General features: G+C 46.6%; 1 long non-coding RNA gene and 1 other non-coding gene across 2 annotated transcripts; one reads left to right on the forward strand and one right to left on the reverse strand.

The window, feature by feature from the left end:
- Positions 1–5,143: 5,143 nt before the first annotated feature.
- On the forward strand, positions 5,144–24,428 carry LOC101680350. Its single transcript, XR_200971.3, has 3 exons — positions 5,144–5,745; positions 15,016–15,187; positions 23,351–24,428. It is a non-coding gene; the product is annotated as an uncharacterized LOC101680350 (long non-coding RNA).
- Positions 15,483–15,586, reverse strand: LOC123389090. Its single transcript, XR_006603621.1, has one exon. It is a non-coding gene; the product is annotated as a small nucleolar RNA U13 (small nucleolar RNA).
- Positions 24,429–26,353: the final 1,925 nt, after the last annotated feature.

Here is a 26,353-nt window from a genome sequence, read left to right on the forward strand (position 1 = left end):
CCGCCAGCTCTACTCAACTCACAGCCCCATCGCTGTCCGTGTCTGAGCTGACAGGACTCTCCTGGACAGTTTCCATAGCCACCTCCATCGGGGGTTATGTCACAGGCCCTTGCCTGAAACCCACCAGGGCATTTTCATTGCTCTAAGGATAAACCCCAAATGCCTTGATGTGGCTTTCCAGGGCCCATGCAGCTGGTGGCTGTGTTCCTCTTGGCGCTCTCCCCCTCGGCTCACTCAGCTCCAACCCTGCTGGCCTTCCAGCTGCTGGCTCTAATGCAGGGCTCTTGCCCCACGTGCTCTGGGACTCCCTCTTTCCTCGCATTCCAGAGTCTACCAGTGGTCACCTCCTCACAGAGCCCTCCAAGACCAGTACACTGCTTCTACCTAGAAATGCAATCCTTCCTCTGACCCACCCACTGTCTCCTAGCCTTGCTTTACTTTGTCTTCTCCATGACCTGAAATTAGACCTCTTATTTATCCCTCTACTTGCTTACTGTCTGTCTTCTGCATTAGGGCTAGAAGCTTCCAAAGGGCAGGGATTTGGTCTGTGTTTCTCATCATTCTAGCCCTATGGCATAGAACAGCGCTAGGCAGATAGTAAGTGTTCCACACACACACCGAATGAATCAATGGAAGACTAGAATGAGTTGTGTGCGCTTCTGTCTACTGTGTGGGGGGAGGTCGTGGTGGTGTTGGCTCAGGGCCTATGAGCTCCCCCTCAGGGAGCCTCGGGGATGATCTTAAATTTGAGTAAGCAAAACTCCAGCTCTGGAACCCATTAATGCCACCCCCAGAGACCTGATATGGTAGGTTAGGGATGGGGCCTAGAAATTCACATTCTGGTGAAGATTCTCTGGATTTTCCTGATGCAGAAGGTTGAAAACCACTCCTTTAGTAGCCTTTTTATAGCCGCATTACCCAATATGGTGGCTCCCAGACCTTGAAAGGTGGCTACTCTAAATTGAGATGTGCCATAAACGTACAATGCACACCACATTCTGAAGACTGAATACAGAAATCATTAAGTGTCTCATTCATAACATTTTCATCTTGATTACATATTGAAATGATACTGTCATGGATATAGGCATTAAATAAGATCTATTATAGGAATTAATTTCACCTTATTCTTTGTACTTTTCTGGATCTACTAGAAATTTTAGTGACATATATGGCTCACATTATACTTCTATTGATCTAGAAGTTCTGTGGGAGCCAGCAAGCCCTCGCAGACGAAATAAATTCTGGACCTCACCCTGAGCACTTATCTTTAGGTATGATTTCTTGCAGACAACCTTGGAAAAAAATGTGCCGATGAAAGTTACCGTAAAAAGCCTAACTGGTCCTGTCTAAATCTGGAAAGAATTCTTTGACGCTTGTTACCATAGGATCACAAGAGTGTTTCATTAAGTATTTCTGATCACAGATGTGGCACATTATTAAAATATCATTTTTATGGTCACCCTAGAGGCGAGGGTTATCTGAATATGGAGAGAGAAACAGCTTGTGGAGCTGTTGTATAAATGAAATTACTAGAAAGCAGTGCACTCGACTGCATATTGGCCTGGGGGCTTATTCTTATTAAAATGTTTAGATAGCAGTTTCTGTTCATTTTCTGCAGAATTGCTCTCCAAATTAAAAATTTGGCTTGGCACACCAATAGACCAGAGTCCCAGGAGAAGTTTATCCTCCGTTCTTCTTGTTATCCTCTCCTAAGCACTCAGATGTCATGCTGATAGGTAAAGCAGAACGTCTGTATGGAGAATATGCATTAGAATTTCCCGCTGCCCTGCAAACGGGCACATTCCTACTTGCCTAAAAGAAGTCATCACAGGCTTCAAGAATATTAGAAGGTCTATCTATAGGAAAGCAACCCCTCTGTCTCTCTCATAATTTTTAGAAACGATTTTTTAACAGAAACTAGCCTTAACAGTTGAAGACTGTTGCAAAAACGGACTTGCTATTAATAGACTGGAAGCCACTACGTAAACATACTGAAATATAAGCCGTCTCAGAATTCAAACTACTATATAACTGTTCAGCCAGTAAACAAGATGGCGAAAGGCTGAACAAGTGGTGCAGGATGACTTCCTTCCCGTGTACAGGTTTGCGTCCTTGACGTCAGTACTGTGGCAACCAGAAGGAGGTCACAGCGACTATCTGGAAATGTTTGTTCTCATCGGGAGCCCAAGAGCCACGCCCACTGGGGCGCACAGCTTCCCCAGCTCCCCCAATCATATTTAAACTTATCAGCGCATCAGCTGGAACGGAAAGAGTGCTGCTTGATGCGCCTGACACCATGGAGCTGGATAGTGCCTGTAACTTCCCTCAACAAAATGCCTGATGGAGGAGGCGGTTGCTGGGGAAAGTCCGTACACATGCACCTGTGTGTGTCGTTCGTGCCTATTGAGAAGACAAAACCCACAATAACATTTTGTGTTTCAGCTGACAAATCCTTTCTCTCTCTCTTCCAATCACCTGGGTTGATGAGGACCATGGTAAACGTAGCTAATGCCTGAACCTCATCAAATTGTAACCCATTGTTTCAAAGCCCTTCCTCTCTTGAGTTCCTTGTCTTCACTCTTCCCCTGTGGTGAGACAGTTATTGAGGAATTAAATGGGAGAGGCCAGACAGGGAAAGGAAGTGGGTCTCCAGAAAGTCAAGAATTGCCTAGTTACTCTTCTGGAAAGTTCCACATTGCTTTCAGTGAGGGATTCTCAAGTAGCATGTTACCAGGAAACAAGTTAAATAAATTTCTGGCCTTGATAAGATGCTAAAAATTAAATTAAAATGTAACCATTACTTACTACTTTTATTACTTTTTTATTTTGTTGGAAGCATTTTATTTTTTATTGTATTTTATTATTATTTATTTATTTGACAAGCAGAGGGAACAGTCGAAGGAGAGGGAGAAGAAGTTTCCCTGACAAGCAAGGAGCCTGATGCTGGACTCCATCCCGGGACCCTGGGATCATGCCCTGAGCAGCAGGCAGACGCTTAACCATCTGAGCCACCCAGGCACTCCTGTAGGAAGCATTTTAGAGCATAGCACCAGAAGAATCTTCTACCACTAAGAGATATATGCAAAATTCATATGCAAAATTAATATGGCTATAAATATAAAACACAAGACTTGAAAGTAATCTCTCCCACTATGTACTTGAGTCAACCTACTCTGTAATTTAGGGAGACTGGTGAGAAGATTTAAGAAATGTTGGACTACGAACATAGAGATCAATAGGAGATAATGAACAGACCATTTTGAATGGAGTGAAAGATTGCCCAAAAGAAAGGGCCATTGGGTTAGATCATGGACACTTTAGTTGCCAGCCAGCCTACAGGATTTGGATAGTTTCAGTAGAGAGTTGTTGAAAGTGTTTGTTTTTGTTTTTGAGAGAATGATAACTTGTGTGAAGCAAGATTTTAATAGAATAATCTGGCAGCTTTGTTCAAGATAGTTGAAGAAAGGAAATAGCTAGATGGGGGAGGAGGAACCAACTGGAGATAATTGGTAGGTGAAAATTTCAACGGTTTAAATGCAAGATGGAGCCCAGACTAAGATGGCGGAGGAACAGATGGAGAAGAGAGTGGAAGATATAACATCATGAATAAACAACAAAGAGGGAGCATGAGAGGTTGCATGGGAGCAGGGAAAAGGCAAGAAGAATAAAAGAGAACTGGTTTGGAGCCTGGGTGAAAAGAGAGAATCACTGTGTAATTAAATTCCTGGAGTGTCCCATACCATATCCCAGGTCTCGGGCTAGTTTCTGGGCATAGATTGTGACAAAGAGAGAAAAGATTGCTCTTGAGGAACATTTATTCTAATGAGGCAGTAAGCAGTCAGAGGGGTAGAGGAATCACCAGAGCAACATAGATTACAAAAGCGTAAGAGTGGACAGTTTTGACTTATAATTCCGTCTAAATCACCGAGGAAAATGAAAATCAAGGGACATTGAAAAGCCACTTATAATTAGGAGAAATGAGAATCCCTAAACACTTAATAATAACCATGACCATGCTTTTATTACTCTTCCACTGTGCTTTGTAGGGCTTATCTTATTTAATCCTCTAATAACCCCCTGGTGAGGACGTTTGCCCAAGGTCAAAGAGCTAGGAAGGAGCACATTCTGGATCCAAACTTAAGTCTATCTTATTTTAAAGTCGTTGTGAGCTGACTTTATCCAAAAGGTCCAACCACAACTCATGGGTAGTTTGGGGCATTTAAGGTGGGTAAGAATTAGCTATGTCCTCGACCTCACTATCTCTTTATTAAGAAAGTGATTCTCAGACCAAATTTGGCCACAGATACAGATCTTTTATTAAACAAACATTCCTTTAGGAACCAGGCCCAGGACAGTTCATACAACTGTGAACTTGAGGATTCCCCCTCTTGTCTAAAAGCTTCCCTGGAGTCAGAAGCAACAACATTCAATGCCATCCCTATGGACATGGCCTCAGGCCTCCCTGGATCCCTACAGCCCGTTCCATTCACGCAATTACCATTCCCAACAATTACCCAGTCCTCAAAACTTTCATTTTAACATTGAGAGCCTATTTTGGATATTCTCCACTTACACTGGCAAGCCTTAAGCCTCTCACTTCACTGACAGAAACTCACTTCTGATACTCACTATCCTAATTTTCAAAGCCTCAGGTGGCCACTGAGATCGGCAGAGCTGATGTCTTTCTGACGTAATCCCATCTGACCACCCTTGGAGGCTGAATTTCTCTACTGCCCTTGAATTTCTAAGGGCAACTAAAATGCCCCTAGTGTTGAGGCTCCCACTAATACAAACTCATGCTCTCACGCTCAATGTCAAACTATTTTAAAGTAGATAATGAACATTGTAAAGTAAACCCAGCCTTTTAGCAGTTATTGCATAAAACCTGTAATTTGGATTTTTTTGGAAAAATGGTATTGATAAAGTATCAAGTACCTATATTATTCTTTTTAAAAATTTTTTATCTATTTATTTAACAGAGAGATACACAGAGAGAGAAGGAGCACACAAGCAGGGGGAGCGGGAGAGGGAGAAGCAGGCTTCCCGCCGAGCAGGGAGCCCGATGCGGGGCTGGATCCCAGGATCTGGGACCTGAACTGAAGGCAGACGTTTAATGACTGAGCCACCCAGGTGCCCTATAATATTCTTTTTAACCAGAGAATCTTAACCACATGGCCCAAGCATGAAAATGACAGCTAACAATAGCCAGCTGTCATGATGGGAAAGGCACTGTGCCAAGGGGTCCAATATATCTTCCCATTTAACCTTCAGAACAAACCGATGAAGTAGATGTCATTATTACACACCCTTTTTACAAAGGGGGAAAGTGAAACTAAAAGAGAGCAAGTCATTCGACCCAGATCAAACAGCCTGAAGCTAATGGATGTGGCATACAGGTCTGCTCCTTGCCGGCGAGGAAGCTCGAAAACCCCGAAATTATCCTCAGGACTTTGCATGTGGGCATCCTTATCATTCATGTTGTTCCTGGGGCTGGAGGGTGGGGAAGGCCTTGGTAAGATTCCAAGGCTCTTACTGGATTCCCGAAGACTTTCAGCACCGTGATCTAAACCAGCACCATCAGAAGCCAGATGCCTTGCTTGACTGTTGCCTATCATAAGTCATCTACCTAATGGAAGCTCGAAGCAGATGTTTCATTTCCTCTTCCGCAGACAGACATATTGAACTGGGTCTTTTAATCTAAAAACACAGCAACATTATCCTAATTTATGGAAAACATGTCAGGTAAGAAAAATCGCGTTCATAAGAAATCAATTGATCTTATGTATTTATAATTTATTTTTCTGAATTTTCCAATTTAGAACTGGGCTCAAAGAGAACAGGATGGCTCAACTGTGAAAAATAAAAAATATGTTTTTAAAAAAAATTGTTTCTTTGTTAAAAAAAGGAAGGAGAGAGACTTTAAAGAATTTTCCAGATAACGGCTGTATAAGCCTTCCAGACGTTATAGGTAATTTCTAACTCTCTGGTCCTTTGCTACCTGAAAAAAAAATCTACTCCCATATTTATTTGGACCAGAGTAAAATGATCATGTTTCCTTTGGCTTTGGTGGGGTGTTGACAGAACAGATAACTGAAATATCTTACTGCTGCGAAAGCAAACTGACTCAAGAAAGAAGAGGAGAGGAGATAGAGGAAGTAGGTATTTTCTTGAAATAATTTTCCTTCCATCTTCTGAGCTATCTTGAATTGTAATGAAATAGTATTACAGGAATTAGCACAAAAGAGAATATGTGGTTTCTCTGATCCCTTCTCTACTTAACTCATACACATTTAATCTTAAAATTATTTGAAATTTGTACAGAAAATAGGCATATGAATTTTACAGTAACTCGCACTATATTCTACTTACACATGCCCAACAGGCCACTACTTTGCCCAGACCCCACTCCAGCAATTAGACTAAAACAGGGAAATACCCGATTGTCCTTTGAGGCTCATTTGCCCCTTACACAAAGAGTTCCTGTGAGCACTGAAGCTTGGCACAGGATAATATGAGGATTTGGTTGTAGAAATACATGAACTTCCCACTGTCGTGGTTGGGTATGCAAAATTGAGAAGTATTTGGGGTTACCATATCAGACTGAGGGAGAAAATGGTGTGGAAATTGATTTTTCCAAAGCCTCAACATTTCAAATGCAAAAACTCTTTTATCTGGTTACTTCTGGGGAAGTAACAGCTGGAGGCTCATGAAAGGGAAGACACCAAGTTATCTCAGCTCCACATTGGTCCGAATTTCACTTCCACTACCCGTCCTAGGAGATGCTTAAACCTGAGGCTGAGCATCTAGAAGTCTCCTCCGACTGGCGGCGGGTGGCCTGCGTGCTTTAGGGCCATTTTCTCAGAGATTGTCATGGTCGGATGCTGATTTATTCGTATCTTCTTGCCTGATTCCCAATTTCCATGGGACCCCATCCCCCACACATGTGAACTATGGCAAAAGGGAAGCATTTCAGGCTGGAGTTCAGGAAGAGAGCCTTTGAGTATGAATGGCTTCCTCCTTCAAACACCTAGGGCATTCCCACTTCACAATGTAGTGGTACCTTTATTTCTTCTCTAAAAATTTCATTGTGTTTCCCCCAGTCTCTTGACTACTTTGTAAATTCCATGAGACAAAAGCTTTTGTCTTACATTTCTCTTGTATGTGTGTGTATATATGTGTGTGTGTGTGTATATATATGTATGTATATATACACACATATATATTTAATATTTATATTAATATAATTATTATACTATTATATATAATTATATACTATTATATAATAATTAATATAAATAATATAATACAATCATATTAGTTATATATTTATATTTATAATTATATAACTAATATAATTATATTATAGTAATATAAATATGTAAATATTATATATATAGTTAAAGATTTTATTTATTTGTTTGACAGAGAGAGCGCGAGCAGGGGAGCCCGGGGGGCCAGGGAGCTCTATCCTAGAACCCTGGAATCATGACCCGAGCCGAAGACAGACACTTAACAGAGTGAGCCACCCAGGCGCCCAGACATTAAGGTTCAAAGCCAACGGCCAAGAAAGAATTCTTGAGACGTCTTTGGTGCAAGCAGGTGGTTTTATTAAAGCAGGGGGACAGGACTTGTGGGCAGAAAGAGCTGCCTCTCCTCTATATTTTTAACCACAAGAATGCTATGAGTTTAGTAGATACCCAGAGTACCAATGGATTAATTCCTTCTTTGGATGTGAAAGGAGCTTTTGTGGATGTTGTGTTTTCTCTAGTAGATAGAAACCTTCATAAGGACAGAAACTATGTATTAGTCATTTTTGCATCTTATGCAATGTCCAGTTTAAATTATTGATCAGGATACAGGCTCAGTAATTACCCTGGGGTGACTGAACAGATAAGGCAGTGACAGACAGACCAAGTTTTCTGATGGTCTCACCAGAACAATTTATAGTGTTAGAAATGGGGACGGGTGGTATTCGGATTTTCTTCCTTGCATGAGAGCACCTACCTAGCATGGTTTCACCACTCTCTTCTCTTGGAACATTTTCTTCATTTGGCTTCCAACAAGACTCCGCCCACCGGCTGTGTTCCCAGCTCACCCTCTGTTGCCAGCGCCTCCCCAGCCTCCTCATGGGAGAGAGCTTGAGTTTGGTGTGAGGATCTCTTGGGCGTGTTCTTACATTGAAACCGAATCTCTGTGTATTCTTCTTTACCTTTGCCAATTTCTAAAATTTTGTCTCTGAATTTTTTTTTAGCCTCCAGGCTTTTTTAAAAAATAAAATAAAATAAATCTCCAGACTAAAATATCCAGTTTCCCCCATATCTACTTAATATATGCAAACACAACCCCCGATTGCTCCAAACCCCAGATTTTAGTCCCCTCCAGGGGTCTGCAGCTCAGCACTAATTGCTTAGGACAAAGCATTGGGGTCAACTCTGACTCTTCTTTCTGCATATCCAGTTCTGAGCAAACTGTCAGTTATGCCTTCATGAGACATTTTAAAAATCCAGCCCCCCTCACCCTGCCATCTCTCTCCACCCTCTTCTGAACGCCCACCATCATCACAACATGAGCTCTATGAGGGCACAGACCTTGTCTTTTTTTTGTTGTTGTGGTATCTTCAGGTCCCCGTGCATTGTCTGGCACATCGTAGGAGCTTAGTCTGCATTTGATGAGTAAATCTCTTGCCTAGGTTATTGGAGTAATGTCTGAACTCGGGATTTCTCAGCCACAGCGCCAGTGACATTCTGTGCTGAGTAATTCTCTGGTGGCGGCTTTGTGTGCCCTGTAGGAGGGTCAGCAGCTTCACTGGTTTCTACCCACTGGATGCCTCTTGCATCCTCTCCTTCCATCTCAAGTTGTGACCACCCAAAGTGTCTCCAGACATTTTCAGATGTCCACTAGGGGGCAGAACCCCCACCCCAGTTGGTGTTTTGCTTTCTGCTGGTGCCTGCGTGGTCTTTGAATAGCCATGGACTTCCTAAATTTGTTAAGCCAAATCATTGCTTCCATCGACTCAGAGTAAAATCCAAAGGTCTTACAACACCTATAAGGCCTCTCTCCTCCTCTGACCTTGTCCCTCCCCACTGCTCGCTTTGTCTCAGACCCATGTCTTGCTTATCTTCCGGATGCACCAGGCATCTTCCCAAGCCTTATGGCCTCTACGCTTGCTGTCCCCATACCTGGAGTTCTCTGCTTCCTGACCCCTTCGGGAAGCCTATAAAGCAGCATTCTGGCTTTGGTGTTCCATATTCCTTCACCCTGCTTCTGTGCCACTATTATTCCTAACTGCCTTTTGAAGGACGAATGTGTCTAGAAGAGTTCCAGGCAGTGGTGAGGTGTTCAAAACAAGTGCATTGAGTGAATGACAAATGGAGAGGTGGGTGGACACAGAAGAGAGTGGCTTATTGAGGTCTGCACTGGCCTCCTTCCTCTTCTGCTTTTGGCTTTCTCATAATTCTTGCTGAATCATGGTTAAAGTTCTCTTTCCTCCTAACATCTGACCAGAACTCTACAAATGGTATGAAACCAACCTCCATAGACAACAGAAAGCCTCACAGGGACTATCTTCCAGAAACTAGCTTGGACACAGTCCCATTTATGTCCCAGGATTTGGGGGTCCCAGCTTTCTTTGGGGTTCTCTAGGCAACTCCTTAGTCTTAATGTGGTCATGGGCAAATCACTTTTCCCACCTGTGCTCCAGGCCTTTGTCTGTTAAATGGGATAATGTATAATAGAATTTCTAGAGCTATCCTGCAGATTAGGAGAATCAATTACACGGGTGAACTGCTTAGGCATGTGACAAGCCCTGGATAAATATTTGCTAGTACTATTAGTCTCTGTATAGTCTGTCTTCATGAGGATTTCTTCATGATGCTGTCTTGTAAGGATTTGGTGCCTGGTGATGTGACAAAGCTTTGAAAGTTTCTGCAAGACAGATGTATTGATAGCTTACTGTATCCTACATGCTGTGCTGGGTACGGGGGATATGGGTCAAATAGAAAAAATCGGTCTCTGTCTTCTTGGAATTTACATTTTATTTTGAGGATCCAGAGACAATAAGCAGATATATGAAAAGTTATGAGCTAGTGGTAAGTGTGATGGTAAAAATAAAATAGGGTGAGGGACTTGCTATAGGTCTCCTGATCTAGAAAAGCTGCTTTCCAAGGTACTTGTAAGCTGTTCCCTGGATGACAAAAAGCAACAGCCAGCCAAACACCCAGGGAAAGAGTTTTTCAAGCATAGTAACCAGTTCCTGTGGAGCCCTAAGCAGGGCTCAGGGTTGGTGTGTTTGAGGAGCAAAAGGTAGGCCAGTGTTGGTAGAGTGGAGTGAAAGCCATCAGGGAGAGTAGAAGAAAGTGAGGTCACAGGGGTCGAGTCATGTGCATTGTAGATCATATGAAGGGGTTTCGATATACTTTAAAAGGCTGAGAAATCATTGGAAGGTTTAAAATGAAACAATGACATTTTCCAAAGATCCCTCTGACTGCTGCTTGCTTGAGAATGGCTTGCGGAGAGGCAAGCCTTAAAAATAGGGACACCAGGGGGGACAGTGACAAGTAAAACACTTGGCCTATGGGGGTGATGGTGATGGGTGGATTCTGTCACAGTGTGACGCTTCAACACAGCTCTGAATCTCGTTCTAACATGAGGCATCATCACACCAGCCAGGAGTGGGGACCAGATGTCTGACCAGTCCTCCTGACCCAGGATGGTGATTGGTTCACCCCTTCAGCCCTCTTACCTTTTTTCTCTCCCAGGAGGTTTTACTGGTAGACTTGTAATGTGATCAGTGTGTCGGGGGTGGGGGGTGAGGCTAGGTTCCTTAACTTCCAGAACTTTCTTCCATGGCTCCCAGGAATATTAAAATAAGCTAAAATTGTGTGGAATCGAAGAGGGGAGAGTAAGAGTGTCTAAATAAAGACTGAGAATTCTGGGCTGACAATGGACTATTTATTAAATATCAGCTTTTTGACAGCGATAGTAATTACACGCGAATGATGTTTAAGAATCTTGTAAAAAAACACCAAGACTTCTTCTAAAGGTTAAAAACAGAAAGGCCCCTTGTACTTCCATTCCATAATTCTGTTATGAATGAGGCTGTGTGTTCCACATTTAATAAACAGTCAATGTCTTGGAAGGATTTCTTTTCTGGATCTAGTGGATGGAAGGCCAGAGTTATTGTTGATGTTGTTGTTTCTTGCCTGTTCTGATTCACACCTACCATTTTCCATACTTTCTAGAATGCCAGAGAGAGGCCAAATGAAGATGCTCCAGGTCTTTACCTCCTGGTTATTCGGCAAACCACTCTGACAGGAAGGCTAAGTCCCTGAAGCAAAGGTCTTTGACCCCGGGCTTCGTCAGCTGTCTCCTCCATTTGTCCCTTCAAGATCCCTTCTCAGGTTGCCTGCTTTAGGGTTGCCAGATCAAATTACAGGACAGCTAGTTAAATTTGAATTTAAGATTTTAGAAAAATGAGTCATTTTTTAGGATCAGTATATCCCAAGCGTTATATGGACAGGTACTCGTTGTTTATTTGAAATTCAGATTGAATGGGGGCATCCTGTGTTTTTTATTTGCTAAGATGGCAATGCCAGCCCTGATCGGGGATGGGTGTGAAGCTTTCCCCATGGTAGGGGCCACTAACACCACACATCAGCTGCCTCCCTGGGCCTGTCCCTCTCTGGTCACCTGCTTCCCTCAACCCAGCTGGACTGCAAGTAGGTATTGTCGCTGGAGTGAACAGCTCTGTCACTTCACCTACCTTCCTGTGTCTCAGTTAGACTCCATGGCTATATTTAGAACATTCACTCCTTCCCCTATAGTAAGAGCTCTCTAGTAGAAGCTATTTTCCTTCTGTCCATCCATCTATCCATCCATCCATCCATCCATCCATCCAATATGTATTTATAGAACACCTTTTAAGGACTAGAGACCAAGCAGGAAATCCATAATCTCCCTGGGAACATGTCATGTGGACGACTCATGTTCTGTCTTGGAGCCAGCTTCTTGAAAGACCTCCAGAGCATAAGAAGCAGCTGTTACAATGAACAAAACAGCTCTGAGCCCAAGATCTCTGGATTTGTCCAGCTAAGCCTGTGTATCTCGGATGCCACTGGTCACCCTGAAATTAGTCCTGACCTGTGGTATGTGGTACAGGGAAGTTGAAAACCAGATAGGACGGTCTTGTGGTATCCGTTAGGGAAGGCTACTTGTAACAAACAGACCTCCACTTATATAATCACACTAGAAGTCTGGTACTTCTGAGTAGGTGTGAAGACTTGGGGGGCAACCCACTCACTATATTTATTTGAGGACTTGGACCAACAGAGGCTCTGCCATCTTCACCAGGTCACTAGTCACTTCCGAGTTTGCCCGGGGGTCATCAGCAGTTTAGCCAGCCATGAGAGGACCAGAGCCTGGAGACGTGTATGGGAGATTGCCTAGAAGTGGCCCACATCATTTCCTCTCAGATCCCTTGGATAGCCACGTGGTCATTCCTAGTTGCAAGGGAGGCCAGGTAGCGTGTGCCCGGAAAGAAGAAATGAACATGGATTCAGTTAACTTTCTGAGCCTCAGTTCCCTCTTCTGTGAAATATTCCACTGATTGCATTCTAAGACCAACTGGTAAAATCACTGCTGGGACCCACCACTGGCAGGTGGCAACAGTTCTTAGCTCCCCTTTCCCAGCATCAGACTTCTCACCTCCACCGTGGGGAGAAAGGAGACCTGATCCCTTTTCCATTTTCCCCATCTGCCTGCTTCTTGGTTCTTGCCCATTTCACACCAGCTTCCTAGAGCAAAGCCACTTATCTCACAGGTTGTATTCCAAGAGTTCACTTACTGCTGGTCGCTTTGCAATTTTGAGTGCATTTCTCCAAAAATGCAGCTGTACGTGGATCACCGCTGAAACCTGGCCTCCATCTTCTGGCTCAAGGCCACCCTAGGGGGGAGGGGCTGCTGAAGGGAAGCTGTGGCACCTGGACAGCATCTGAGAAGGCTCTGCAGCAGGGAGTGCCGGTGGAGTTCCATGGCCCCAGAGGCTTTGTGAGTGGCTGGTTCCCATGGCAACCAAGGGGCAGCCTCAAAGGCTGCGGGGACTGATGGTTAGAGGCTCACGGTAAGCTTAACGTTTATAAATCTGGACTTGCCTGTGGCTGCAACCTGGAGCAGAGTACCTTTCAAGTCGAGAGACTTCATTACCAGCATGCCCTACGCTGTCCATTTCATTGAAACTAACACTTACTGCTCATCTGCTTGCCAAACCCTGGGGTGGATACTGGAAACCCCGGGAATAAGACACAGTCACTGGCCCTCCTTGCATGCCTGCCTAGAGGGTGAGATGAACACAGATGAACAACAGAAACGGACAGTGACCCGGGAAGGGTGGAGGTAGTCGGGAAGGCTCTGGAAGGAGAGACGATCTGAGCCATGGCCACAGCATGTGCAGGGACGTAGAGTGAAACTAAAATACTTCAACGAGGTCATGTGCAGAGTGAGTGTGTGGATGTGTGGGGGAGGGATGCTATGGCATGGGAGTTGTTGGCAGGAACAAGATCGGGGACACCCAAAGGACCTCGGGTCATGACCTGGAGGCATGTGGACTTGGAAGCCTTCTCAGAGATGAGCATTTGAGGTGGGTGGGTCCACTGGATCCATGACTATTTTCAAAAAATTTTAGCTAGTTCTAGCTTCCTAGAATTCTTATACACAGAAGAAAAACTTGGGGATGTTTCTCCAGTGTTTGGTGTCTCTAACCTACTGACAAGTCCCTCCTCTCCCTCCAGATGATTTTGATTGTGTTCTGGCCTGGAGACTAAAGCTGCAGCCCTCTGAAACGTTGGACACATCACAGTGTCTGCCCTTCAGGGGGTGTCTTTGCATACAGGGAGCGTTCTTTCCCTTGGCTCGGCTCTCCCCAGCATCTACCTTCTACACCTGGGGCCCACCACAAGGTCCAGGTGTCCACAGTCCCTGGATGGCCAGCTGTCCTGGTTTTAGCCCTAAAAAGCCCCTGTCCCATGAAACTTCAGTCCCAGTGTTAGTTTCCAGGACAGAGAGGAAAGTCTGAGCCCAGACCTCGGGTTTACAGGGTATTGACTTGGTAGGGAAGCCACCGAAAGAAGGTTCACTTTGGGGCCAGGCCTGCCCAACTGAAGCTTGTTTGCAACTGTTCCATAGTTCTCTGTGTGATCTTGGAGAAATTCCTTTATCTTTTGGAACACTAGTTTTCTCATCTGTTAATAGTATAAAGAATTCTTAAGGGAATGGAAATATTGTATGTTAAACATGGTCAGGTAGGAAGTGCTCGAGAAATGGTATTTTCTAGAGTGAAGGCATATCAAACAGTCTCCACAGAACGTGAAAAGGTGTAGTGAGCTTTTATTTTGAGGTTGAGGACACAAAGGAAGAGCATGTAACTGCCTCTGGGGGTCAGGGAGGTCCTACAATTACTACAAATTGTTGACAAGACTGGGGATGAGGGCTCTCCTGCCTCTCACACGTCCATGGTGGACTATGATTAAAAATTAGAGAAAATAGAAATGTACTTTAGTGAGAAAACACTGAGAAGCAAAAAAAAATTTTGAGTGGTGAGGTAACAGACATGAAGTACAAGCCATCTCTGAGCTCCAGTTCAGTTCATGGTGGAGGAAGGATCTATAGGTGGGAGATTCTAAAGTCTGCAAGGGCTCTGGAGGAGAAAGCTGGGTAGGCTTAGTCAGAGAGTACAGGCATTCCAGAATTCTCAGGAAGTTCTAGAATATTCTAGTATATTCTGGAATGCACTTCCTGTGGGTGAAGCTGGAGAGCAGGGAGAAGTTCACACGGTCTGTTTGTAAGAGATTGGGTTTGTTGACTTGTCTGCTTGTGGGGTGCCCCAGAGAGGACTACAGCAGCCTTGTAGTCATATCTGGAGAGTTCTGCCCCTTTAAAGAGGCCAGGACTCCAGTTAATGAAGCAAACTTCCTCCAAGAGTATAGTCAGGTCTATATGGTACTGTGGTTTCTTTTCCAGAAAGCCTGAACAATATTAACTGTGGAAAATCGGTACCTTCCTCCACACTTGGATGGCTCCTCTTCAAGGTCGTCTTTTGTGCTGAAGCTGTGGAGAAGGCACTTTTCTATCTTGCTCAGAAATCGCAGCTCCTTGGCACTCAAGAATGTCATCGACAATGACATGAAACAAGGTAAGTGATGTGTAGGTCTCCAGTCTCTCAGGAATGCTCCACCTCTCAGGACCCATGGCTCCAATAATGGTGTTGGGGAAAGAACAGCTGGATCTGGTGCATTGCCTCTTATTCCATCCAAAATGGTGGAAAATTAATTACCAGCCTTATTCTGTCCCCAGAGCTGTGAAGAGGCAGCTTATTATAAGGGCAAGTCTGGATCTGCTGTCCTGTGGGGACCAGAACAAATGTTCTGCCCTGACGTCTCTGTTAAGCCATCTTTCTTTCTTTTTTTTTTTTTTTCCCTCCAAGTTCACGCCTGACGGGTAATGTGCTGAGGTTATAATGAGGTTGGAGGGAGGCACGTGGCACACCATGGCATGAACACCCAATAATCACCCTTACGAACTATAAAAGGATCCGTTAAGCCATCTTTCTCCCTTCACTCTGCCCAGGACTAAACATTACCAGGACCACGTGCACTCCGTTAACTGTTGAGCCTCTACCTGGGGGACCACTAAGAGGTGACAGTGACCCATGGGCATTTAAAGTGTGAGGTCCTGGGGCATCTGGGTTGCTCAGTCGATTAAGCATCTGCCTTCAGCTCTGGTCAGGATCCCCAGGGTCTTGAGATCCAGCCCATCAGACTCTGCTCAGCGGAGAGCCTGCTTCTCCCTCTCCCTTTTTCTACTACTCCTGCTTGTGTTCTCTCTGTCAAATAGATAAAATCTTAATAAGATAAAATAAAATAAAATAAGGTAAAGTAAAATGTAAGCTCCTTTAAGTAGACATGTACTTGACAGTGGCATCTCCCCAGGGCTGTCTCTCACCAAAGTGGCTGTGGCCGCAGGTGGAGAGGCCTTCTGCATGTTTGGCGTTTCTCTAGCATGATTTGGGTTACTAAAAAAATACGGTAAATTCCTAAGCAGGGCCCCCAGAATTCAGTTCCATAACATGTGGGCTTGTGTTATAATGAGGGAGGTGGAATGACTGGGGGGCAGGGAGCGATCACTCCCTGGATATCCATCCGATCTTATGTTAAGGTGAGTGCATCATCATGGGGCTACATTGTGGATCAAATAGAAACATCATTTCCACCAAGTGCAAAGGGAGCAAACTTGACCTGCATTTCCAGATGTAGCTGAGAGATTTGCAGGCAGAGAAGTCATGGTTTGAGCAGGCGAGGAGGTCTGGGAATAACTCAGTCCAGAGGCTCTGACCCCAATACCACAGTCCCTCCTTGTCACTCCAGTAGGGAGTTCAGGGGTGTGATGGGGTTGACTCTGGTGCATACCTGCTGAGCCTCCTGATCTGAGCAGGGAGCCCTTTAGAACAGTGCCTAGGTGGCCCCTCCCCTGAGGACTGGCCAGTGAGCTCAGTAGGTCTTCTGGATCTCATTAGGGCTGCAGCTGTCCCAGCCTGGACACCGTGAGCAGAGCAAAGGCCTGGTTTCCATCACTGGAGTGTTGATTTGGCCTGTAATCATCATCAGAGGACACATTCCAGGCTCGTGGTTTAAGAAAACGGACTTTTGTCTGCCGTCGAGGAGCCATTTAGCCCTGAGCCTTTAATGCCCCTCCTGGCTCCGCACCTCTCTCTCTCCTCTCCAATCTGCCCGTATAGCTTTGATTTCAGAAGCAGCCCAGCACGTTGCTCAGAAAGGCACCCAAGCCCCTTTTCTGGATATTCCTAAGCACTTAAAAGTGCCAGTGTGGCCAGATAAATGTGTGCTGTGTTCCCATGCTGGGGATTCCTCAGGGAGGTGCTGGGCTCTGCATCTTTATTGGAAACACCCCATAAACTGCAGGCCTCAAGCCTCCGTTGTTTTCATGCTGGGATCACATGCTGTCCCCTCCGGGCTGCCAAGATACCTCTGACCAAATTGTTGCTTAAAGTCCCATACCATACGTGGCTCCCTGAAGCCCCAGCCTGCTCCCCGACAGCCAGCTGGTTGGCTCTCACACACAGGCATGAGTTTTCAATGCATTAACTGTGACATCTGGGGCCACTATCATCAGGCACGGGGGATGATGAGTGAGCTCTGCTCAGCCAGGCACCCATTCACCCATGGGAGACTTTTAAGGCAACTGGCTAAAGCTCCGGCTGTATCTTGAGGGCAAAGGGACAGAGTCTGTCTCTGAGGGCAATAAAACTACCTTCAACCCTTCAACATATCTTTTCTTTCTTTTTTCAGGCCCCAGTGTGGGGCCTGATCTCATGACCCCAAGATCAAGAATCAGATGCTCTCCATTGCTTTAAGTCATGACTAGCCCAGGCATAACAGCCAGCAATCTGATTATCAAGGACTGATGGGATTTCTATTGGCCAGATAAGCAGAAAAGTAAGGCTTCTCTTTTAAATAGCTTCATCGAAGAAAAAAAAATACATATTCTAGCCACAGGCAGGTCCTGTTGTTGCAGAGCCTCCAAGGACGTTGGCCTGCTGGCTGTGGGCTTGGACGACTCATGGTGAGAGGGTGGCCTTCAAGGCTGAGCTCAGGGCACACAGCAGATGACACGTGCACAGAAAGCTGGAACTGGCTTAGGGGGCCAAGGACACACAAGTCAGGGCTAGTTCCTGATGCTCAGGCATCTGGGGTCAATCAGGGATCCATGGTGCCAGAGGATTTAAAACAATTGCCACCAGCAGGGCAGGCTCGGGAAGGATCAACAGTGGATGGCAGTAGTTCCAGATACAGTTGTACCATCCCTAAATGAAGTCGACCTCTTCCCCATGGCAAGGTCTTTCTCTCTAAAAGTGGGATCGTCCACAGCTAAATGACCGATGACTTGATGGGTCACCTAGCCTTTGCCGTGAACATCCAATGCACAATCATTGGGGGAGGCATCTGCCAACTTCCGAGGAACAATCGAGGCCAACCTAATCTGATTTCACCCCCACCTTACATTTTTAAGCTGTAGGTTCTCGTGAGTCTTTGACGAGAATATTAGGTCTTTATATATAGTGTCTTTCATTGTTGTGCCTGTCCGACACAAGGTTAAGTTCATGGCAAAGTCCACAGGCATCGTGGACTTCAGAAAACCAAGCGCAGAGGGGAAGTGGGGGGAGAGCCGAGGCTGACTCCAGGAGGCAGAGAGGTAAGTGAGGTCTCTTGCCTGGCAGGAATCAAGGGCACATAATCAGAGGCCAGGCGGGAAGACCTGGGAAGATAACAGAACCTTCCCAGGCCTAGCTTCCAAGCTGCTGTGCCTGGAGTTTGTTCCTGGCTCAGGATGGTTCCTTAGCATTCTTGTAGCCCAAGCCCTTCCTTGATTCCAGCCACATGGATCAAAGGTGTGGTTGTCATCCTTTTCCGTGTCTCTACCTCCCGGGTCTCAGTCCCCTTGAGGAGATGACATTGGAGACAGTCCCTCTCTGAAGTTTATTGGAGCTGCAGCTGGTCAGGGAGAGGTGTTCCTTCCTGGGACGGGGAGAAGAGCCTGGAAGCTGCTGGTGGTCACGCCCCCCACCTCCACTACCTTTTGATGAGAAGGAAGCTAACATGCTGAGAGAGGCATGTGGCAAACGTGGCTGGAAGGTTCTGTCGGAGCTTGAGTCCCTGCTCCAGTAGGTCCCGAGGCTAGGAGGCCGCCGCCGTCATCTGGTGAGATGAATCATTGTGCTCCTCATCTCGCCCAAGTTCACGTTGCGTTCCTTGCTGCACTACGTGCTAACGGTTTCTTAGTGTTCTGCATGTCATGTCGTTACTATTATCTCTGATGCACCATTTCTGGCACGTTTTGGCAGCCAAGCCCCCGCTCCGTTCCACAACGCCCAACATGCGGGGTTGGCGTGGGCAGCATGAGCACACTGTGCTGAAGCTGAGAAGCCGGAAAAGGCTTTGCTTCTTCCCATCGGATTTTGGCACTGAAATCACGCTTTCAGCTTCTGTTTTATAACTGAGTCGATACTCAGTTACACTCAGTTATAAATAGTCGATACTCAGGATATAAAATAGGAGCTAAAGAGTGTCCTTTCAATCTGTACTTGGCGAGACATTTAGTATACACCAGGCAAGGTCAAAGGCAATGAGGAGAGTTCCATCTGGGATGACTTAGGACCTTGTGCGGGTATGAGGGTGTGTGGTCTTTGTGGAGGTTGGCAACATTAGCTTCTGCCTCCAATGAGGCGTGAGCAAGGAGGATTTAGAGCAGAAGCTAGAATTTGCCATTCTTTCCAATCCATCCTGCAAACGTCAATTCAGTTCAACAAAGAACAACAGAACACGCAGCACGTGGGAGTCGTAAAGTTAAGTTCCGGTCTCAGAGACAGACCGAGAGTAGTTCTAAGACACTGAATTCATCCCATGACTCAGAGACCCTTCAGCAGACTCCCCCGATATCCTCAGAATAAAGTGTGGACTGGGGGGCGCCTGGGTGGCTCAGTGGGTTAAGCCTCTGCCTTAGGCTCAGGTCATGATCTCAGGGTCCTGGAATCGAGCCCCGCATCAGGCTTTCTGCTCACCAGGGAGCCTGATTCCCCCTCTCTCTCTCTGCCCTCCTCTCTGCCTACTTGCGATCTCTCAAATAAATAAAATCTTAAAAAAAAAAATAAATGAAGTGTTGGCTGGAACTAGCTCTCCGGCGACTCGCCTGTCATCCTTACCTCCTGGGTTTCTGAGGCTGCTCCCCACTCTCCCAGCGGCCTGCCTCCCCTGCCTCCGCAAGGCCCAGCCTCCACGCTGAGAAGCTTCGTCTTTCTTCACGCCCGCACCAGACGGTCCATATCCTACCCACCCGAAGGGTCCAACTCATGTTTTTCCCCTTTTTAAATCTTCCCAAGTCCAGTTCTTTTAAATCTTTCTGGTGGAATTTCCCCACCATTTATTTTTAAATTCTCTCAAATAGGGACTTCTATGGTGGTTTGAAATCAAGTCCTTATCCTGTATCCAGTTGTCCGTATCCTCCTTGAGGCCTGCCGGCAGCTAGGTCACGTGCGTGCAGGGTATGCCCAGAGCGGCAGACTGGGCGAGGGCCGACGGTCCAGGTTTGAGTCTCGGTTGTGGGATGTTGGGCCGCTGCTCCCTCTGCCTGCACTACACCTCCCCATGTTGGCCTGGTGGTCTCTGCAGCCTGCAGTTCTTAGCTCAAGGCTTCCCTCCTTAGAGGGACCCTCTCCTGCCCAGTTTCCCCTGCTTCCCACATGAGATCCTTCCACTGGACTCCCAATCCAGGGCAGACCCCCTCACTGAGTCTCGTCACCCCGAGCTGGCCTTCCTTGTTGAGACATCTGTCTCCCCGACCCGCCAGGACCCCTGGGCTCATAAAGGCCATTCGATTCGTCACAAGTTCCCAGAGTTGCCGAGGACCTGGTGTCTAACAAGGACTTAACCCAGGCTCATTCAGTGAAGAGGAAGGGGGCCTGCCTACTCCACAGGGTAGGGTCTCCCAAATAAATTACAATAAAATAATTCTGTGATCATGACGACTATCCAAACATTCATGTGCCTGGCTCTGTTCTGGACTATTATCACCTGTCACCTAGCAGCACAGCCCATGAGGTAAGGACTATCACCATCTCCACTGAAAGGATGCGTGTATTCGTTTCCTTATGTGGTGGTAATAAATGACCACAAACCTACAAGTCTGAACTCGAGGTGCCCGCACGGCTGCGTTCCTTCTGGATGTTCTGGGAGAGCGTCCTTTCCTCTTTCAGCTTCTGGAAGCTGCCCACACTCCTCGGCTCCTGGCCACGTGGCTCCAACTGTTTGCTTCCCTTGTCCGGTCTACCACAGACTCTGACCCTCCTCCTTCCCTCTTAGAAGGACCCTGGTGATGACCCTGAGTCCACCCAGAGAAGCAGGATAATCTCTCCATCTCTAGACCCCGCCTTTAATCCCATCTGCAAAGTCCCTCTTACCAGGCGAGGTCACATAGTTGCAGTTGCCAGGGATTAGGGCATGGGGGAGGGGGGTCTTCCACTGCCACTATTCTACCCACCAAGTGAAGACCCCGAAAAACACAGAGGCAATTCTGTGAAATAAGCTGACGGCTGTAAAGCACTTTGTACACACAAGATCATAATAATTTCCCCCCGCAGCATCAAGCACTTGGGAGGTGCTCAGTGAATGCTTCTGAGTTGTTGAAATGATTCTTTTAAAAAATGAAATGTATTGTCCTGATTTCTACTAAGATGCTCGCTTGGAAATTTGAAAATATGGATTTCCAGTGTTGTTTATTGTCATTGTTTAGTTACCGGTTGGTTATTGCTTAGGAGCTCTCCACGAGGCAGTGTAACCTTGTTTACCGTCTGAAGGAACAAGGTCAGACCGACTGGCGATCTCTGAAGGAGAAAGCACTGAACTCAGGTTGACCAGGTAGAGGCTGGTGTCCCAGAATATGGACTGGAGACACAAGGGTTCTATTCTCAGGCCATGATCCATTCTTCCAGTCTGCCAGTTAGCATTTGTCACGTGCCTTCCATGTGCCAAGCCCTAGACAGCGACCCGGGGACCACATCCTCTGTAGACGGGCACAACATCCTCTGCAGAGCTCGCAGTTCGCAGAAGGGAAAGATGTATAAACATACAATTACGATGTGGCACGGAAGGAGTAGGACCCAGGTGAGAAGAAGTAGGCTGTGCCAGGCTTCTGGTGGCATCAAGGGAGCCGGGGTACCCACCTGGGTAAGAAGGAGCTGCTGGATGTCAGTGCAGCTCCCAGGGATCCAGGGAACAAAGGGTGGAAGGGCCCGCTGTGGCTGGTGGAGGCTGAGGTCTGTGTGAGAAGCAGAGGGCAGGTGCAAATGGGCAGGGGTTGAAGGCGAGTGGGGTGGGCTCCCTCTCTCTCAGAATGGGGCTTCCTGGGTTCTGTTCATTGAGGTGGCGCCTTGATCCTGCATCTGTTTTCTTTTGTCTCTGAAGTCTTTCTATTCGCTTGAGTCTTAATATATATTTTGAGGTAAGACAAAACTAATTTACCCAGTGGGCCTCCATGAAAGCCCAGAAAGTGGGTTAATGTCGACCTGGTAGAGAAGCGTGAAGGAATCCCTTGTAAACAGGAGCCTCCTCCCTGGTCTCAGGGACACGCAGTCTCTGAGAACATGTGAGTAGCAAGGCTTCGGGGTTTGGAAGAGCACCACTGGCCCCCTTTCTCCACAATTATAGTTCCCACCCCTGGCTCTGTCCCCCCACTCTGACACCGAGTAGCTGAAGACTCTGAGGAGATAATTTAACCTCGCTGAGCCTCTGTTTCTTGGTGATGGTCCCTTCTCTGGCTGTTGTAAGGATTAGAAGATTCAATATACGTAATGTTCTGAGCCTAGCAGGTAGAGCTTAATGGGCACACAAGAAACGTGCCAAGGGAAGCTTTGCCCAAGGAAAGTTTTCATTACAGTTTCATTTCATTACAGTTGCTTTCTCTTTCTCCCAGTTCAAGAGTTTGTTCCCAAGACAATGCACAGACCCCAGAATTCTGCTACCTCTCGGCCAAGGGTAGCCAGCGGACTCCCCAGAGTGACATCAACACTGTCTTTTAAATCTGGGTCACTGAGGCAGGTGTCTGTGTTTGGCTCCTGGGACATTCAGATCCACAAGAGCTGTACAAGACACGTGCTTAAATATTTACTCTGCTTGGAGCCACCCCAGCATGGCAGGGCTCAGAAGAGAACCCGAGCTCTAGCGTCACCCATCTCTAGCGTGGTGGCACACTGTCTGTCTTGATGGGAGGTCTCATCACCAGACTGGGCAGCCCTATTGTTTTCAAAAACCAACTGTAATTATCTCCGCTCAAACTCAGGAATATCTGGCATAACAGATCCCTTGTCAACCTGGTGCAGTTAGAATGGTTTCCTGGGCTCATTTCTCTGAGTGGCCAGGTCCATGGCTAAGTTCCTGGTGTGGACGCATAGTAAGAATGCTAGAGGTGAAATTGGAAGGGGAGGTGAACCATGAGAGACTATGGACTCTGAAAAGCAATCTGAGGGTTTTGAAGGGGCAGAGGGTGGGAGTTTGGGGGAACCAGGTGGTGGGTATTAGAGAGGGCACGGATTGCATGGAGCATTGGGTGTGGTGCAAAAACAATGAATACTGTTACGCAGAAAATAAATAAATAAATAAATAAGAATGCTAGAGGTGGGCGTGGGGGAGGAGAAGGTCTGGTTAAGCACCGGCTGGGCGCCTGGGGTGAGCTTTCATCTCACTGATGCTGCAGAAACGTTATGACTATCATTTTCTCTATTTTACAGATGAGACCGCCTGTGGCTGAGAGACAGATGGACAGGAATGTGCCCAAGGACACACAGCTATGAAAGGCGCGGCCAGGGTCTGGCTCCTGGCCCCTTGCCTCTAAAGGCATGCCACGGAGGCAAGACTAGCTCAGGGATATGTTTCCCAGCATCTCTGAAAGGCTCCCTGAGGAGGCAGGTCCCAGTGGGAGCCACAGTGACCAGCTCGTCCCAGCTTCATTTGATCATCGGAGGTTGTGAATTCCTTTCACCAAAGGCAGCCGTGATCCCTGTGCCTGTCTGTAAATTTCTTCCATCGAATATGGCTCAGGCAGTGTCTCTCTAGGAATGTGAATAGGATAGGGCCAGACCCACATGCCAAACAGGCAGCCAGGGGGACGAAGGCCATCTCCAGGGTAACTGAAATCCATGCTCTCAAGCGAGAGACTCTAATGCCCTCTTGGATTCTGCCCAGGAACACTGAGGTGAAAACACCGACGCACACAAGAGGGTTTCCGAGTCTGGAAGGCGGGCAGGCCCAGTCTGCTGATCGCTCCATGGGGGACAGCACGCCTTGGGGGTCCCCTGGAGCCTCCAGGCAGTGTCCCCTCCCACTGGAGCCCAGCATTTCCACCCCTGGAGGGAAAGTCTTCTGGGGCCATCATGGGAGACCAGGAAGGCTGTGCGGTTCAGGGACTGAGAGGCAGGGGCGGGAGGCCTTGTCTTCCCTCCATTTCCTGCCCTGCTGGAGACATTCTGAGTGTGTGGGGAGCAATGCTGGTGGCGGGTGGAGGGGAGCATCTGCATTTTTGACAAGTCTTTGCTGGTGATTTTGATGTGGGATATCTGTGGGCCATATTTTGAAAACTGCTGCTTTCCCTGCCAACACAGTTTTCATTGGATTCTCCTCTGGCCAGAGGGACAATTCTTGGAGCCACTGGGGTCTCTAGAAAACAAATCTGTGCTGAAGTCAGTAGGAGTCTTGGGACACCTGGGTGGCTCAGTCAGTTGGGCATCTGCCTTCGGCTCGGTCATGATCTCAGGGTCCTGGGATCGAGCCCCACATTGGGCTCCCTGCTCAGCAGGGAGACCGCTTCTCCCTCTCCCCATGTGCTTGTGCTCTCTCTCTCAAATAAATACAATCTTAAAAAAAAAAAAAAAAAGGCATCTTTACAGGACTCATCATGGAGTTGTGGAGGTGCCCATTAAGGCCTCGGGGACAGGGCTGGGCAGGGAGCAGTGACCTGGGCAGGAAGAGTGTCCCCTCTTGTTCCCCCAGAGTCCAGAGTGAGTGGCCTGGGCTTGCCCAGAGGTGGACAAGCTAGGGCTCAGAGCAGCAGGGGGTACCTGCAGGGTTAAGACCCTGAAAGGGTTAATACTCTCCCAGAAGCCTGGATTTCAAGGGGTAATTTGAGCCCTGAGCCTTTCAGCCTGGACCTCTGGGCGTGTACCAGCCAGCACCTCAGTCCTGGTGCCTACCCCTGGGGCTCGAGATCCTGGGCCTCCCCCTCCCCCCTCCCCACACCCTGGGTGCTCCGCAACAGACACAGTTACCCAACCCCTCAAGCCAAAGAAGCTTTCCTTATAGAAACACAGGCATGAAGAATGGGTCTGTGTCTACACATTTCCCAGTGTTCTGAAAAGGAGAACAAAATAAACACATGTGTGAGGTAGCGATTAAGACATTCAAAATATTTTCCTTTACTGCTGAAGAAATCTGATGGCAGAAAAAAAAGACCCGATTTTGTTGTTTCCCCTCACCCCACACCCCCTTCAATTTTGGCTCCTCTTGCTTTCTGGATCTTTCAGGGTTATAACCGCTATCTCAATGACTAATAGAAAACTCCATTAGGCCCTTTCTTTATGAAGGGAATTAATGACTTCGAAAATTTAGTGCTTTGTAAACATAGAAGGGGAAGCATTTCCCCAGGCTCGTCGATTCCTTGGCAGGGAGGGAAGCTGGTTAGAAAAGTAAATGTTTCCAGCTCGCCGAGGCCCCCTCCCCAAGAACTGTCTGCTGCTTGTAAAGCCTGGCCCCACAACACGGGGGTGTTTCAAAGTCCTAAAGAAGGAGCCAAAGTCAAAGTAAAAGAAATAGGAGCCAGAGAGAATGAGATACATCCGTGGAGCTGAAAAAAATACCAATTGGTGAAATTGTCTAATACAAATGCATTTTTTTTCATAAAAATGTGTGTCCTCAGTAAGCCCAGCTTTTGACCTGAATTAGAGAAATCAGTTGTTTACACAGCCCAAACCCACAGACTAATTACCCTCTTTGTTCTTTTAAACTTTCAGGCCTGGCTAAAGACCCCAAATCCTCAGAAATGAAAAACCTTTTAGAAAAAAAATAAATAAAAATTTAAAAAAATTTTAAAAACCTCTCAGGACAAACATTCAGATGTAAGCTCAGAAAAGAAGGGGCTGTGGGATTAGGGGGCTGCGGTTTCATTGCTGGCATTCATGTGGCAAGTTGCTAATACTTGAGGGGGGGCCAGGTGGTGGGACAGAAGGGAAGGGGCTTGTTTTATTTAAAAAATGACACTCCAGGCATTACCCCAAAGCTTTCCTTGTCTACCAAGTCTTTCTCCTTCAAAGCTGCCTTTTCCAACCTCAACGTGAGACAGGAATCCATCAGAATCCTACAGGAGAACATAGGCAGTAACCTCTTCGATATCAACCATAGCAACTTCTTTCAAGATATGTCTCCAAAGGCAAAGGAAACAAAAGCAAAAATGAACTTTTGGGACTTCAAGATCAAAAGCTTCTGCACAGCAAAGGAAACAGTCAACAAAACAAAGAGACAACCCACAGAATGGGAGAAGATATTTACAAATGACAGTACAGACAAAAGGTTGATATCCAGGATCTATAAAGAACTCCTCAAACTCAACACACACAAAACAATCATATAAAAAATGGGCAGAAGATATGAACAGACACTTCTCCAATGAAGACATACAAATGGCTATCAGACACATGAAAAAATGTTCATCATCACTAGCCATCAGGGAGATTCAAATTAAA

Source organism: Mustela putorius, unplaced genomic scaffold, assembly GCF_011764305.1.
Source record: "Mustela putorius furo isolate JIRA1106 unplaced genomic scaffold, ASM1176430v1.1 tig00003942_pilon_pilon_pilon, whole genome shotgun sequence".
Lineage (NCBI taxonomy): Eukaryota > Metazoa > Chordata > Mammalia > Carnivora > Mustelidae > Mustela > Mustela putorius.